Consider the following 15076-nt stretch of genomic DNA (forward strand, 5'->3'; position numbering starts at 1 on the left):
TTTACTGGTCCTTTGTTGAGCGTGTTACATGTCGTATCAAAGAAAAATAAAAATAAATAAGTTAATAACAATCTATACATGCACTATTAAAATGTTGACTTATAGGTTTCAAAGCAAAGAGTTGTAGTAACCATCCTAAAGAATACTACCTAAATGATATGATCTTGATTATCATGGACCTTCTATCAACATAGATGCTGCACTCTAAGAAAAGAAATTTCTCTTGAAGCAAGTCAAGCCACCTAAATTCACAAAAAAATGATCCAATGGTGAAATCAATGCTAAAGTTTGGATTGAAATCCTTGACAATTATTTTGATGTGGCAAGAATAAGCACAGCTATCAAGGCTATGATTGTAAAACTGAAGTTTATAGGTGAGACATGCTTATGGTAGAAGCAATGGTGTCAAGACAACACTACACCAAAACCCTTGTAATCTAGGTTGAAATCAAGAAGACTGTGAGATAGAGATACTTGCTAACTTCCCATCATACCATCAAGATGAATGAGTTATTTTCCTTGTGCCAACTAGGATTAAGCCTAGAGGCTTATTATGCACACTTTGTGACACTTCAAAAATATGCAATACCAATGGATATTACTCAACTAGTGGCCAAATTCCACAATGGATTGAATCAACCATTGGACACTCATCTAGAGTCCCTAAAGTTGATTGATTTGCAATACAATTTTACATGAGCCAAAGCTTTGAATGGGTCTAATGGAGATCAACTTCTTGAAGATAACTACCTCTTAGCAAACACCAAAGAGGGCAATGATGGCTCAAAGGATCAAGGAAAGAAGTGTCATGAGTGTGGTGAGATATGGCACATCTAAAAGAGATGCCCCAATTGATGATGCTCTCTTGCAATAAGCTAGGATATATCCAAGCTGATATCTTGAAATGGGTCAAGAAGAGGAGGAATCAACTGCAAAGACAAGCTCCATATTCGACTTTTTTCAATAATCGAATAGTGATAAATATTTAGAGCCTACTAAAATCTTTAAGGATGATTAGACATCTTAGAAAGATCTTCATGGAATGTAAAAACCCTATACTTGTAATGATCCCCTACTATTGCAATCATAGTTGGGTTATAATATATTGTAGTCAACTTGTCTTTGATTTTATTGAGTTATCTTCCTCCCTAACTTTGAGATGAATACATCTCAATTCCTCTAAGGGGGATAGGATGTAATATCTCCACCCCACATATAAATGGGGGTTTTGGGGAAGGGGGGAGTTAGGGAACCTTTACAGGTTATAAACCTTTATTTTTTTCTAAAAGGTTAAGAATGACTTATTTGATTTGCATGCTACCATCAACATCTGTTGCCGCCATGTCAATTTGTCTCGCCACCAACCATTGCCATGATCACTACATTAGAGTCATTGTCCACATCTCAATTCTCTCCTAGCCCACTATGCAAACTCTACAATCCTCTCCTCACCATGCAACCTCAGCCTTGATAGACACAAACAATAGAGGGGGAATGTTCATTGATATTGATGAGGCAAAGGTAGGGATCCCCCCTCTCAAGACTATAAAAGAGCCTTATTAAAAAAAAGGCGGGGAAAAAAACCATTGTTTTGGTGGAGTGCAACAGAGAGAGAGAGAGAGAGAGAGAGAGAGAGAGAGAGAGAGAGAGAGAGAGAGAGAGAGAGAGAGAGAGAGAGAGTAGTGGATACGAGAAGAGAAGATAGTGGAGGGAGGAAGAGAAAAAAGGAAAGAAGAGAACAAGAAGAAGGGAAGGGAGAAGGAAAGATAAAGAAGGAGAGAAGTAGAGAAAGAGAAGAAGCAAGAGAAAGAGGGTAAGATAGAGAAGGAGAGGTAGAGAAAAAGAAAAGGAGGTAGAAAAGAAGAGGGGAGAAGGAGAAGTAGAGAGAGAAGAGGGGAAGAAGGGGATAGAGGAGAGGAGAAGAGGGGGAGAGATAGAGATAGAGATAGAGACAAGGAGATAGAGAGAGGTAGGAGTAGAGGGAGAAAGAAAGACAAAGATAGAGGAGAAAGAGAGATGTAGGGATTGAGAGAGAGAAAGATAGAGAGAGAGAGAGGAGTAGATCAGTGGAAGGATTAGAGATAGAAAGATAAAGAAAGGTAAGCTGCAAAGACAAATAAAGAGCTATCCAAGGACCCTTGGAACAGTATCACAATGAATAGTCAAGGAAGCGAAGGAGCCAAGAGTTTGGAATCACACCCAAGAGAAGCACTTTGGGTTTGAAACATGAAATTGAGGTTACAACTACAATCTCAAATCCTACTCGATCACATAAGGTGCCTTCATATTAAGCTAAATAGAATACAAAGTAAAGTATAAAACTCAATCATATTATCATTGAGAAATATTCATTATCTAGCATAATGGATTTAATATCACAACTAAATTACCAAAGATTTGCATTAGGAATGGTTACTAGAGGAAATGAGCATGCACTTGTAATGAGAAGTTATTTTGTTCATTTTTTAGGAAAGGAAGAATAAGTTATTGTGGATTGCATCTTCTTTTGGTAAAGTGTCCAAAGGACATGGTTTTGGTTGGCTGATTTGTCTTTTTCAAAAAATGGTGATTGTTTTGGAAAAGAGATGTCCCCCTAGCCAAGTTAAGTTGGTCAAATCTTATGGATATTCAAGTGATTGCTTGGTTAAAAGGAAAGTTTTCCTAATTAATACGTTGATTGCCTTGGTTGTGTACTTGTACAAAAGTTCTTGTACCCTCATGGGTGGATTTTTGCTTACGTACTAGACCTCCCCCAAGGTTATTGGCAGGAGCCCTTCACCAAGGGCTAGTTAGAGTACACTAGAGGCTAGGATTGGTCCTACGAGAGGTCTCTCCTTGTCTTTACATATCAAACATAAATGTGCTAGGATAATTAAAAAACTAAAACCTCGGGAAAAGCCATTGGGCAAAACCCCCAATAGGTCTATCCTATGGATGGGTGGTTTCGATGAGCCAAGGGCTTTCCTTTAAGGTGCTAGAATTAAGAAGTGACCAAATGTGCAACTACCTAGTATGTTGTCTTAAAACCCAATCAATGTTGTTTTAGGGGACTAGAGTCAAGACTATATCCTATGAGTAAAGGGATTGACACAAATCACTTATCACTCACCCGCATTTCTCGCTCAGTACTATGAACCAACTGCGGCATTAGTCTCCTTCAGTTTGAGTTGACTTGCAAATGCAATGACTCAAGGACTGATGCTAGTAAAGCTATTAGGTGACCTTAGCATCAAATTAGAAACATGGATTCAGGTCAATCCTTATGGGTTATAGTTGGAACCTTCTATTGTACAATGTACTCGAGAGAGCCTAGGTGACAAACCCCATGTTATTCAAGGAACATGAATATGCTCGATATGAATACTTGAACCAACTCACATGCATCAAGTAGACAAGCACTACCTATGATCGCAACTATTAGGTTTACCTTATCTAGATGGAAAAATAGTCAGAGTTGTTATGATAAGGATAGAGAGAGAGGGAGAAAGAGGGAATATGATTAGCCATTAGAGTATATAGTGAACTCTCTACAATTAAACTTGATAGTATAAAGACGATTATGGTATCCACAATGTATACACGAATCTCAAGGACATTCGTAGGATAAGCCTATGGTGATGCCAAATTAGAGACACTTAAAAAAATGGGTGAAGGATGAAAGAAGGAGAGACAAGTGTACAACTTTTAGCAAGCCACATCAATTGCTCATAGTCTAACTAAATATTACCTAGCTATCATAAACCCCAAGTGTGAGAATCAAAGCCAAGTCAGTCAAGCTATATACATCAGTTTTCAATCACACAAAAATGTTCAGGCCATCCTTTTGGCATGATTCCAAGAAATGTGACCTTCAAAGTATAAGTCACAATTTTCCAAAGATTGTTTGCTATTCTAGGCTCAAAGCCTCATGCTAGTAATGTGTGTATCGCAATGTTGCATTATTTTCTAAGGGTCAAATAACTCATTTATCTACAACTACAAGAAACAAATGATCACAAAAACAAGAAAACCATAAGGTCAAAGAAGAATATTGGCTATTATATATAAGAACGGATAAAGCTACAATAAGCTTATATTGCATAGCTATTGGAGCACTTGCTTCCATCTGGTAATTTTGGCAAACTAAAGAATCATCAAGGCTGATCTAGGTGTTTTTCTCTACCTAATATATCAGTAGAACCAATGATCTAAAACCTGGTTTGACCTACTTCACAAACTAGGCAACATGAATATAAATGTTACATGTAAAAATTTCTTGAGATCTCATCAACACTGTCACTCGAGGTAACCATTCCGAGTCATACAACCAACCTAATTTGCTATTCATGATGTAGGATAATTCAACTTATACATGTTGAAGAGCTCAATTGAATTCTTGTAGAACTTGAGAGCTACTAGTAAAGAAGGAGATAGGTACACCAAAAAAAACTACTTATTTGAGCTCATCTTATATTCTAATTGTCTCTTCATCCATAGTTCATTGATCCTTGTATGCTTGTAAATCCTTAATAAGGCCAATAAGGGTTTGGCCAAGCACTTCATTTGTGTGTCTTTCAGCACCTCAAGATGCAATCCAAGGCAAGTAAGAATTTTCAAAAAGAAAGGGGTGTCAGACAATGGTACAATCTTTGCATATCCCTTTTCAAGAAGAGGCCACCAATGGAGGAGATTAGACTGAGACCCATGGGAAATTTCAAATAGTAATAAGGCCTCAACCCTTATTTGGACTATACATATAGACTCAAAGGTTAGGCACTGGATAAGGATGGAGATTCCCTAGCATCGTGTAATTATACCCATTATATTTGGAAATGTCAATTTTCCAAAAACAAGGCGTTTAATACAACAAATAGATGTACGTATCATTATTCTCACCTCATGTTTATGCAAGCAATTTAATATAAATCCTATGTGACATTTATTTTTGCCTCATGCTTTTCTAACATTGCAAAGAGCAAGCCAGTTTTGAGAGAGGTAGGTAGCCATAGAACACACAGTAAGATTTTTAAAGAGTAATATATTTGTAAAGAGAGAGAAATAAATATTTTAAAATGGCCATCGTGGAGCATTTGGTGAATATCCAAAATGATCAAATATCCATACTTATCAGTTTAATGCTCCCCAAGTGAATATTTCTGATTATATACTATCATATATAAGGGTTTACCTACTCCATGGTAACATAACACTCTATCACATACATACCACTATAGAAAACTTCATAGTGACTAAGGTGTGTGCGTGTGCGTGTGCGTGTGCGTGTGCGTGTGCGTGTGCGTGTGCGTGTGCGTGTGCGTGTGCGTGTGCGTGTGCGTGTGCGTGTGTGTGTGTGTGTGTGTGTGTGTGTGTGTGTGAGCAAAGCAAAGCAAAAAAGGTATATATGTGTATGTGTAAGCATTTGTGTTTTTAGTGGCTATATGAACCAATACTATAGAATCAACAAACTATTTCAAATACAACAAGCAACACACCTCTAGCAATTAAGATTCTTAGCTACAAACTAAGAGGAAATCCAAATGTCAAGAATGGTGTCCAAACCAATGGACAATCAAGCTTAGCACAATGCAATGGTTGTGATAATGATCTACATGATCTGCTAAGTTTTCCCAATAGTGGTAGTGATTGACACTCAAAATATACAATACATCTAGGGCTAAGGTAGTATACTCAAGCAATTAGATCTTATTTATGGAATTATTTATTTATGGAATTTATGAAATTTAGATGATTATGATTATTGTGGATTTTTTCTATTTACCACATAATCCATGACTCATCGCATAAACACATTCATGCAATACTAGTCACATAATGCCCGATAGATGGATGGAAGGAAACTAATGTGTTTGTGTGTGATGAGTAGATGATTAGACAGAGTTAAGTAGAGTTATTATTTTGGAGTGCACATTTTGATGCACAGAATTCATGCACTTCACATCATGGGAAATATATTATTTGAAAGAATATATTTTTGTATGAGCCTATCAATGCAATGACTTTGCATGTGCATATACGTAATAGATTTGTTTTGATGTATTTTAAGCACAAAAGCTTAATTCAATATTATAAATATGTGAATGGGAGAGGCACTCATCCATGCATGGGGGGAGATTGCACCCAATCTCGTGTCGTGTAAAATTTGGAGCTTTCTTCTCTTGTACTATTCATTTTCTTCTTATTTTTTTCTTAATTATTGATATTGTATGATGAAGGTAAGTAAGATTGGTATCAAAGCCAGTTATTTGTCTACACATTAATATCAAGGAGGAGCCATCATCTATACTTTGACATCTACATCATCTTCATCATCACACATCCCTTCTCTTTCTGCTAGTTAAAGATTTTATACAAAGGTTTGGAGGACAAAATTGTCTTGTCCCCATTACCCTTGCTATACCCATTAATTCCTTGGAAAAGCAGAATTTTCAAAAGGTTCTTTGATCTTAGTCAAGGGTCAAAACCACATGGCAGTGTGGTAAAACCACTCTCCTTGGTGGTTTTTCCAAGCTAAGGTGGTTTCTACTCAAAAAGAAGGATTTTCACCATCAATTGCATTGAGTTGATCTAGAGGTGGAGGTGCTTCTCAATCCACCATTTTCCCTTCATTTTTGGCACATTGAGGGGGCAACCCCTGAACCAATTATTAACAAAAAGATTTAAGTTTAAAGCTTAAAGCTTTAATGATTAAGCTTTTAAATAAAAGTTTATTAGATATATTCATGGGATGCACCCACCCTTTTTTTTTTTTTGAAGGGGGGGAAGGGGGGGAGGGGGCTATCATACAAGTCCCTTTCATAGCAACCCTTTTCCATTGCATCTATCCCATAAAGGATTGTTCTTATGTTGGCTCTCTTCAGCATCTTTACCGCACATCACATGATTCTATTTCTATGTGGGAGAGGTTCAATACTATATTATGTTCACACATAGGAAGCATCAATACTATCCAACAATAATCCTTGTTCATACACAAGAAACTTATTTGTGTGGTTTCTTAAAGAATTATTCACACAGAGCAGGATTTATTCAAGGCTATTCTTGCACATTAAATTTCTCCTACCATGTTGGGACCTTTCAACACTTATGAAATTAATATGGAGAATATGGATTCACCTCTTTCTGAAATTTAATTGTGACAAAAATTTGAACATCTTCTGAACTTCATCACATGAGAGCTTAACTAGAGTGAATGCCAACAAAATTTTGTGGCTCAAGATAAAGATGATCATATTGCTCAAATTCTAAAGGGTGTATTCGAAACTCAATAAATTAAGAAAGACCATAAAAGAAGACATAAGTCTTTCCAATTTCCTTAGTTTGATGGAAAAGAGGATGGAAATTTTGTTTAGTCTTGGTTGAGCTAGTTCAATGATTACTTCAGCGAAGAAGCTTTTCTCATGAAGGATAAAATCAAGTGCACAACCAATTATTTGACAAGGATAAAGCTTCACTTTGGTGGAATGTTCTTCACACCATAATATCAACTGACCAAATACGTGGGCCAACTTTCAAAAAAAGGTTAAAGAATTTTTCCTTCCGCCCTAGTTTGATCTTCAAGTGAGTGTAATTGACCTAATCTATCGAGTGATAATGTTTCTATCTACACCAAAAGATTTTGGCAAAGGCTTTTCTTGTTGTACAAGCTTGAGGAAGTTCCTAAGAGCATGCTACAATGCAAATACTAAGATGGTCTTCAATCGAACATCCAAGTTAAATTGAATTCCCTTAAACCCACTTCTATTCATGAAGCTTTTCCTTATAACCATGATGTCGAGAAAGAATTTCAATCTGTTGCTCAAATACTTCATGGTCAATGATCTAATATACCCTGTTCTTTTAACAACAACTACAATTTGAATTTTTTGTGCCTCATCGCCCTAGCTCTTTTCCATCTAACATGTCTTCTAATTTTCAATCAAAAGTCAACAATGTGTAAAGGTTCTCAAACAACAATCCAAACAACCAGGTAAAACCTCAAACTACAAATCTTAATGTTTAAAATAAAAAGGGAAATTTTAGTTGCTATCATTGTGGAAAACTTAGACATTATTGATCGGATTGTCAAGTTCCATCACCACCCAACAACAATCAAAGCACGACTCAATTGCACAATATTGAGAAGATACTTAACTATACATGTGACTCAATCTCTAATACATTGCAGCAAGAAGCAAAAACTAATAGAAAATTAACTACTCCTATCTCTTTACATGCTTTATTGAAGATGAAAGGTTATGTGCATAACTCGATGGATGTACTGACTATTTTACATGATGATGGTAGTTTTTATTCTTTCATTTCGAACAAGTTGGTTAGGAGGTTGCAAATAAAAGCTAGTCCTTCATTATATAAAGTTAAATCTACATTTCAAGGCATTAGATATAATGATATACTAGTCATTAAGGATTTAGGAAAGAACATGATTTTTTAGTTGCACTTCTTCAATCATCAGATATTATCCTTGGTATGCCATTTAGACATCAATTTAATCCTGTCATTGATTATCATACACACAACAACTTTTGAATTCAATAATAAATAGTCTCTTTGACTAACAACCCTAAAATTGAATTGTTTCCATTAGTTAGTCATAGGCAAGCTAACTGAGCACTTAGAAAGCAACAGAAGGCATGCATGATTTTTGTGACTAAAGTTAAAAAGTTTGAGTCTTATGCATTGTCACACCCATACAGAAAAAGTTTCTAAATTTATATAAACATTGTTTTACGAATGGTTATCCACGTGAGTTTCCACCATTACGAAGAAAATTAGATTACAAAATTGAACTTTTTCCTAGTGTTACTCCACACTGCACAATGCTCCATACTAGGATAATCCTTTACATAAAAAAGAATTCAATGACAAGAGATTTAATTGTTAGATAAAGGTTTAACTCATCCTAGTCATTCTTCTTTTGGTGTGTCTGTCTTGTTGGTTGAAAAGAAAAAAAAGGCGTACAAGATGTGCATTGATTTTATCAAACTTTAAACAAAGTGAGTATTAAAAATCAATATCTAATTCCTAGAGTTGATGATTTGCTTGATAAACATATAGGAGCTAAAATCTTTAGCAAGATAGATCTCAAATCTAAATATTATTAAATTTGCATAGATTCAACTAATGCATTTAAGATTGCATTTACAACATAGGTCATTATAAATGTATTGTTATGACTTTTAGTCTTACTAATGCACCAACAACATAAGAAACATGGTTTTGTATTTATTTTATTTGATTATATACTTGTTTCTAGTAAATCAAAAGTAAAACATAAGAAACATCTTCACATTTTGTTTGATATACTACACAAAAATAATTTATATGCAAATCTTAATAAGAGTTTATTCTTCTAAAATCAAATTGAATATTTAAGTTATATAGTTTATACCAAAGGTATCATAGTTGATCCTCAGAAAACTCAAGCTTATAAACTTTTTCGTTGATTGCTTTGCCTTTGACGACGTTACTGCAAAAGAATATTGTCTTTTATTGGGGCCCTAGTTAGCAAAAATATTTTGATACTTTGAAACATCTTATGACCCCATGAACCTATTTTTCAATCGCCCAATTTCTCCCTACCTTTCTTTCTTGTTGTCATTGATGTTAGTGGTTTAAGCATAGAAGCTATTTTAATGTAGAACAATTATTCTATTGCTTACAAGAGTCATATATTGAAACCTTCTAAACAAAACTATAAAACTTATGATAAAGAATTATTAGCTATAGTTCATGCTTTGGATATTTGAAAACATTATCTAATGGGGTCTGAGGTTCTTATAGAAACTAATGAATAGGCCATAAAACATTTGTTGAACCCATCTTTAATTTCTAATTGACACATTAATTAGGCTTCCTTTATTCAAATTTTCATCCCATGATTCAATATCAACCATGTCATATTAATGTTGTTGTCACAAATGCATTAAGTCAAAGACCAATGGAAAATACTGCATAATATCATTTGCTTAAATTTGACAAAATCAAAAGTATGTATTTAAATCATATTTTTACTATTGAATTTCAAACTTTTGATGTTATGATTCCTACATATGTTTCAGATCTCGATTTTTCTTTTATTTGGTAAAGATTTCAAAATACTAGCACCATATTTTTTATAATTTATTGTTATGTGAATAGATTTTTATATTATCAAAGAAAGGTATGTGTTATAATATCTTTTAGAATTTTTGCTATTACTAAAATGCATCAACTTGCATATACAAGATATAAAGGTATTTAGTCCATGATAGCTACATGCAAAGAGTATTTTTATTGGCCTGACATAAAGCATGACATAGCAAAATTTGTGTCTAAATGCATTGTGTACTAACGTATTAAGCATCACCATGGGAAATCATAAGGTTTGCTTATGCCTCCATCAATTCCTAATGGCCTATGGGAGCAAATTTCTGTAGACTTTATCATTAGAATTCCTATTATGTCCTCTCACTGTGATATGGTTTGAACAATTGTAGATAGATTCATAAACAAGCTTAGTTTATTATTATGTGAATATATTTTTATATTATCAAAAAAAGGTATGTGTTACAATATCTTTGAGAATTGTTGCTATGACTAAAATGCATCAACCTACATATACATGATATAAAGGTATTTAGTCCACGACTTGGTGGCTCCTAAATGAAGAAGAAAACCCTCGAGCCTATGTGGCACAAGGAGGAGAGATTTGGTATTCAAGAAATAAAGATGAGTTTTTTCGAAGGGTGATTTAATAAGAAAAAAAGGAAAATGTGAGTCTTTGAAAAGTTAAGCAACTCTCTCTCTCTCTCTCTCTCTCTCTCTCTCTCTCTCTCTCTCTCTCTCTCTCTCTCTCTCTCTCTCTCTCTCTCTCTCTCTCTCTCTCTCTCTCTCTCTCTCTCCCCACACACACACACACATACACATGGCTCTCTCTCTTGAAGGGTTTTTCTTGAAAATAAAGAGAGGTTTTCTTTTAAAGAGTGATATGATAATGAAAAGAGGATTTGTGAGCATTTGAAAAGTTATTCGTGGCTTTCTCTCATGATATTTTAATGGTTGAATATATCCATTCAATGTGTGCATACTCTAAAGACTCCCACAAATACACATATTCTATAAAAGAGAGATTTTCTTGATGAAATGATATTTTAATGGTTGAACATATGCATGTAATATGTATATATACTAAGAATACCCATACATGTGCATATATGGTACACACACACACACACAATATATATATACATATGTACACATATATACAAACACATATATGCATGTATGCATATATACATATGCATAGAGACATAAACATAGATACTCAAACATATGAGTGAGGAAAAACTAGAGAGAGTGAGAGAGAGTGGAGGAGGGAGACTAGAAAAATCTAGGAGAAAGAGAGTGACAACTATGAAAGAGAGAATCGATACAATCTTGTGTGTACATACATATATATAAACACATGCAGACACATACATCCATGCACAAATGCATACCTACACACATACATGCAAGCATACACATATATATATACACATGCATGCACATGTGAATGTAACATGCACATATATGAAGTGAAAAAAGATAAGAGACAGATTGAGGCTCAAGAAAAAAAGAAAGGAGACAATAGAAAAATGGTGAGAGGGAGAGAGAACACATACACTTATGAGACCAAATGAATGGAAACACATGCATTAAATGCACACATATGTGTATACCTACACACATGCATGCATGCATACACAACATGTACACATATGAGGTGTAAGACATTGAGAGACATGAGACTCATGAAAAAGAAGAAAGAAGATGAGAAAAAAGCCATGAGATGGAGAAAGAAAGGATATGCACTTATAAGACCATACAAATGAAAACACATGTATTAAACAAGCACGTGCATATAAATACACACACGCACACACATATAAATATTCTTTCTTTGAGAAAAGAGAGAGAGAGAGAGAGAGAGCATAAAAACTATACATGTATGTGTGTGTACACATACACAGAGAGAAGAAGAGAGGAAGGACAAGTGAAAAAGAAAGGAGAGGCGAGAGAGAGAGAGAGAGAGAGAGAGAGAGAGAGAGAGAGAGAGAGAGAGAGAGAGAGAGAGAGAGAGAGAGAGGGGGGGGGGGAGAGAAATAATGAGCTCATGAGACCAAACAAATGGATACATACATATATAAGTCACATACTATAGTGTCCCAGCCCTCCCCATGTGTGAAAGGGGGGCAAACATGTAAGGTTTATAACTTAAAAAGAGAAAAGAAAAACAAATTGACTAATGTACTAATCAACTGCACGGACTTTGTAATCAAGTGCCACCACCACTCATCATCAATTATGATGCCATCTTTGTTCTAAACGATCAAGATCTATGCGATACACATCACATGAATAATCCTCAAAATCATCACTACCAATAGAGAGTAAAATATACCGCACGATGAGCTACGAGATAACTCAACGGCTAGTAACACACTTAATAGCCTTAAAACTAAGGCTTAAGCTTATAAAAGCCTCAGCTTATTTGGCTAGCTAAGCGATTGGTTTTTTATCCTTTTACCCTATGCCAATTGTTGGTGATTATAGAGAGAGAGAGAGAGAGAGAGAGAGAGAGAGAGAGAGAGAGAGAGAGAGAGAGAGAGAGAGAGAGAGAGAGAGAGAGAGAGAGAGAGAGAGAGAGAGAATGAGAAGGAGAAGAAGAGATGTATTGGGATATGGTTAAAATTTGTCTTAATTGTGGAAACTAAGTTGGAACCTTGGAATCTCAATTTTTATTTCGAAAGTTGTGTAAGTCAACAAGGTGATTATTTTCCCTAGGAATTTTAGGCTTCTATTTTTTTGAAGGAGAATTATATCATCTTTTTTATTACTTCATAACCTAGGATTTGTATTTCACTTTGTTATGTTGGCAAAGTGAGTTGATTTGAATATCCTAGGTTCTAACAGCTAATTGTGCCATTCAATAAATTCTAAGGGCTACATATGCAATTTAATAATTTTGGCTTAATTAATAATGCCAAAATTTTCTCTATTAAAGATGATACTTCAATTCAATGAATTTAATTGCTTACTTTAATTTTTTTAATTCAATTTATATGACTCATACATGCTAATAATTTTTTTCTCTATGTTTACATGATTTATAAATCTAAGAAAATATTTCTCTATGTTTACATGATTTATAAATATCAAAAAATTATTTCTCTAAGTTTGCTTGATTCTTAATTTATTGTAGATTTCTCTAATAATCCTTTCAAAATAAAAAATTGATTTACTTTTAATACACTTTATTTATATGCAAATATTCAATGCATTACAATGCTGTGCAATTTTATTCTACCTTTGAAAAATCAAAATCTAAAATAATGGTTCTTACTTTATTTATTTCTTATTGAACTCCCTTTTTTTTCCTATTTGTTAAGCTATGAATTATTCATCAAATATTGAAAGATCTTTTACTTACATTCTTAATCTTTGTATTCAATCATTTTAATCTGTGACGACGATAGAACTTGGGATGGAGTTGTGTGTGATGATGTGTTATCCACATTCTTGACTGCATTCGTAGCTCTAGCACTTCCACTACAAGGGAATGGGGCAATAGCGATGGCCATTTGCGACGCAAAAAAGTGGTGTCACTAAAAGCGTCGCTATTAGCAACGCATATAGGGACGCTAATAGAGAAATGAATAGCGACGCAAATAGTGATGCATATAGCGACGCCGGTCTGAGAAAAATTTTCGAAAACCCGAGCATGACATTTGCCAAGAAAACATTTGTGAGAAAGAATGAAAGAGAGAGTGAGAGAGCTTAAAGCTTAGAGAGAGAGAGAGAGAGAGAGAGAGAGAGAGAGAGAGAGAGAGCTCATCACCATGGTCACCGCCGTCACCAGTATACACGAAGAAGAAAGAGAAGTGTGCAAGGGAGAAGGGAGGGAAGGTGTGAAGAGAAGGTACAAAGGGTTTCATCTTCAGGCCTTTGAGGTACGTGCATTACCTCTTCTTGCTTTATTTTTGTGTTCTCTTCTTTTCTTTTTTTGTTTTTCTTTGCAAAGAGATACATGGAAAGAGAGGGAAGGAGAAAGGGAGGGAGAAGAAGGAAGGGAGAGGAAGAGAGAAAGAGGGAGAGAAAGGAAACAGAGAGAAAGAGGAAGAGAGAAATGAGAGATGAAGGGAGGGAGAAATGAGGATGAGTAAGAGAAACAACGAGAGAGAGAGAGAGAGAGAGAGAGGGGGGAGAAACAAAGAGAGAGGAAACAAAGAAAGGAAAATAGAGAGAGAAAGAGAGGGGGAGAGAAATAGAGAGAGGGAGGAGAAAGGAAGAGAGGAGGAGGAGGTAGAAAAGAAGGGTGAGGTAAAGAGAGGAATGAGAGTGAAAAGAAGAGAGAGGGAGGGAGAAAGAGAGATAGAGAGAAAAAAATAAAGAGCGAGAGAGAGGGAGAGAGAAATAGGAAAACAATGAGAGAATGAGAGGGAAGGTTAAGAAAGAAAAGTAAAGGGAGAAGGGGGAGAGAGAGATAAAGAGAGGTGGGGTGACATTTCTTTCAATATCTTTGTTTTTTAAGCTTTTTATTTTCTATCTTTGATTATCTTTGCAATGAGATGAGTGTGAGTGAGAGTGGGGAGGGAAGGAGGAAGAGAAATAGAGAGAAGAAGGAAGGGAAAGGAAGAGAGAGATGGAGAGAAATAAAAAACGGGAGAGAGAGGGGCTTCATAAAAATGTGTTGAAACCCGAGCATGGCATTTTACAGGTTTGTAAACAAGTGAGCGAGAGAGAGAGAGAGAGAGAGAGAGAGAGAGGCCGCCACCACTGCCGCCATCCATGAAGAGGGAGGAGGCAAGTGTAAAGGAGAAGGAAGGAACTCATGAAGGAGAAAAAAAGGAGAGAAGTACGAAGGGACTCTTCTTCAAGATTTAAGGTAAGTGTATTAACTCTTCTCTCTTTGTTTTTCTCTTTTCTTTACTTCTCTCTTTCTTTTTGTTGATGAAGAGTATATAGAGAGAAGAAGTGAGAGAGATCAACGTGCGCAAGGGAGATTGAGAGAGAGAGAGAGAGAGAGAGAGAGAGAGAGAGAGAGAGAGAGAGAGAG

The 15076-nt window shown here is 35.3% G+C and overlaps 1 pseudogene; it reads left to right on the forward strand.

The window, feature by feature from the left end:
* The first annotated feature begins 1494 nt into the window (after window positions 1-1494).
* Window positions 1495-12137, forward strand: LOC148024902 (uncharacterized; annotated as a pseudogene).
* Window positions 12138-15076: the final 2939 nt, after the last annotated feature.

Source organism: Lygodium microphyllum, chromosome 15 (assembly GCF_053477565.2).
Source record: "Lygodium microphyllum isolate KBCC chromosome 15, Lygodium_microphyllum_v1.1.10, whole genome shotgun sequence".
Classification (NCBI taxonomy): Eukaryota; Viridiplantae; Streptophyta; class Polypodiopsida; order Schizaeales; family Lygodiaceae; genus Lygodium; species Lygodium microphyllum.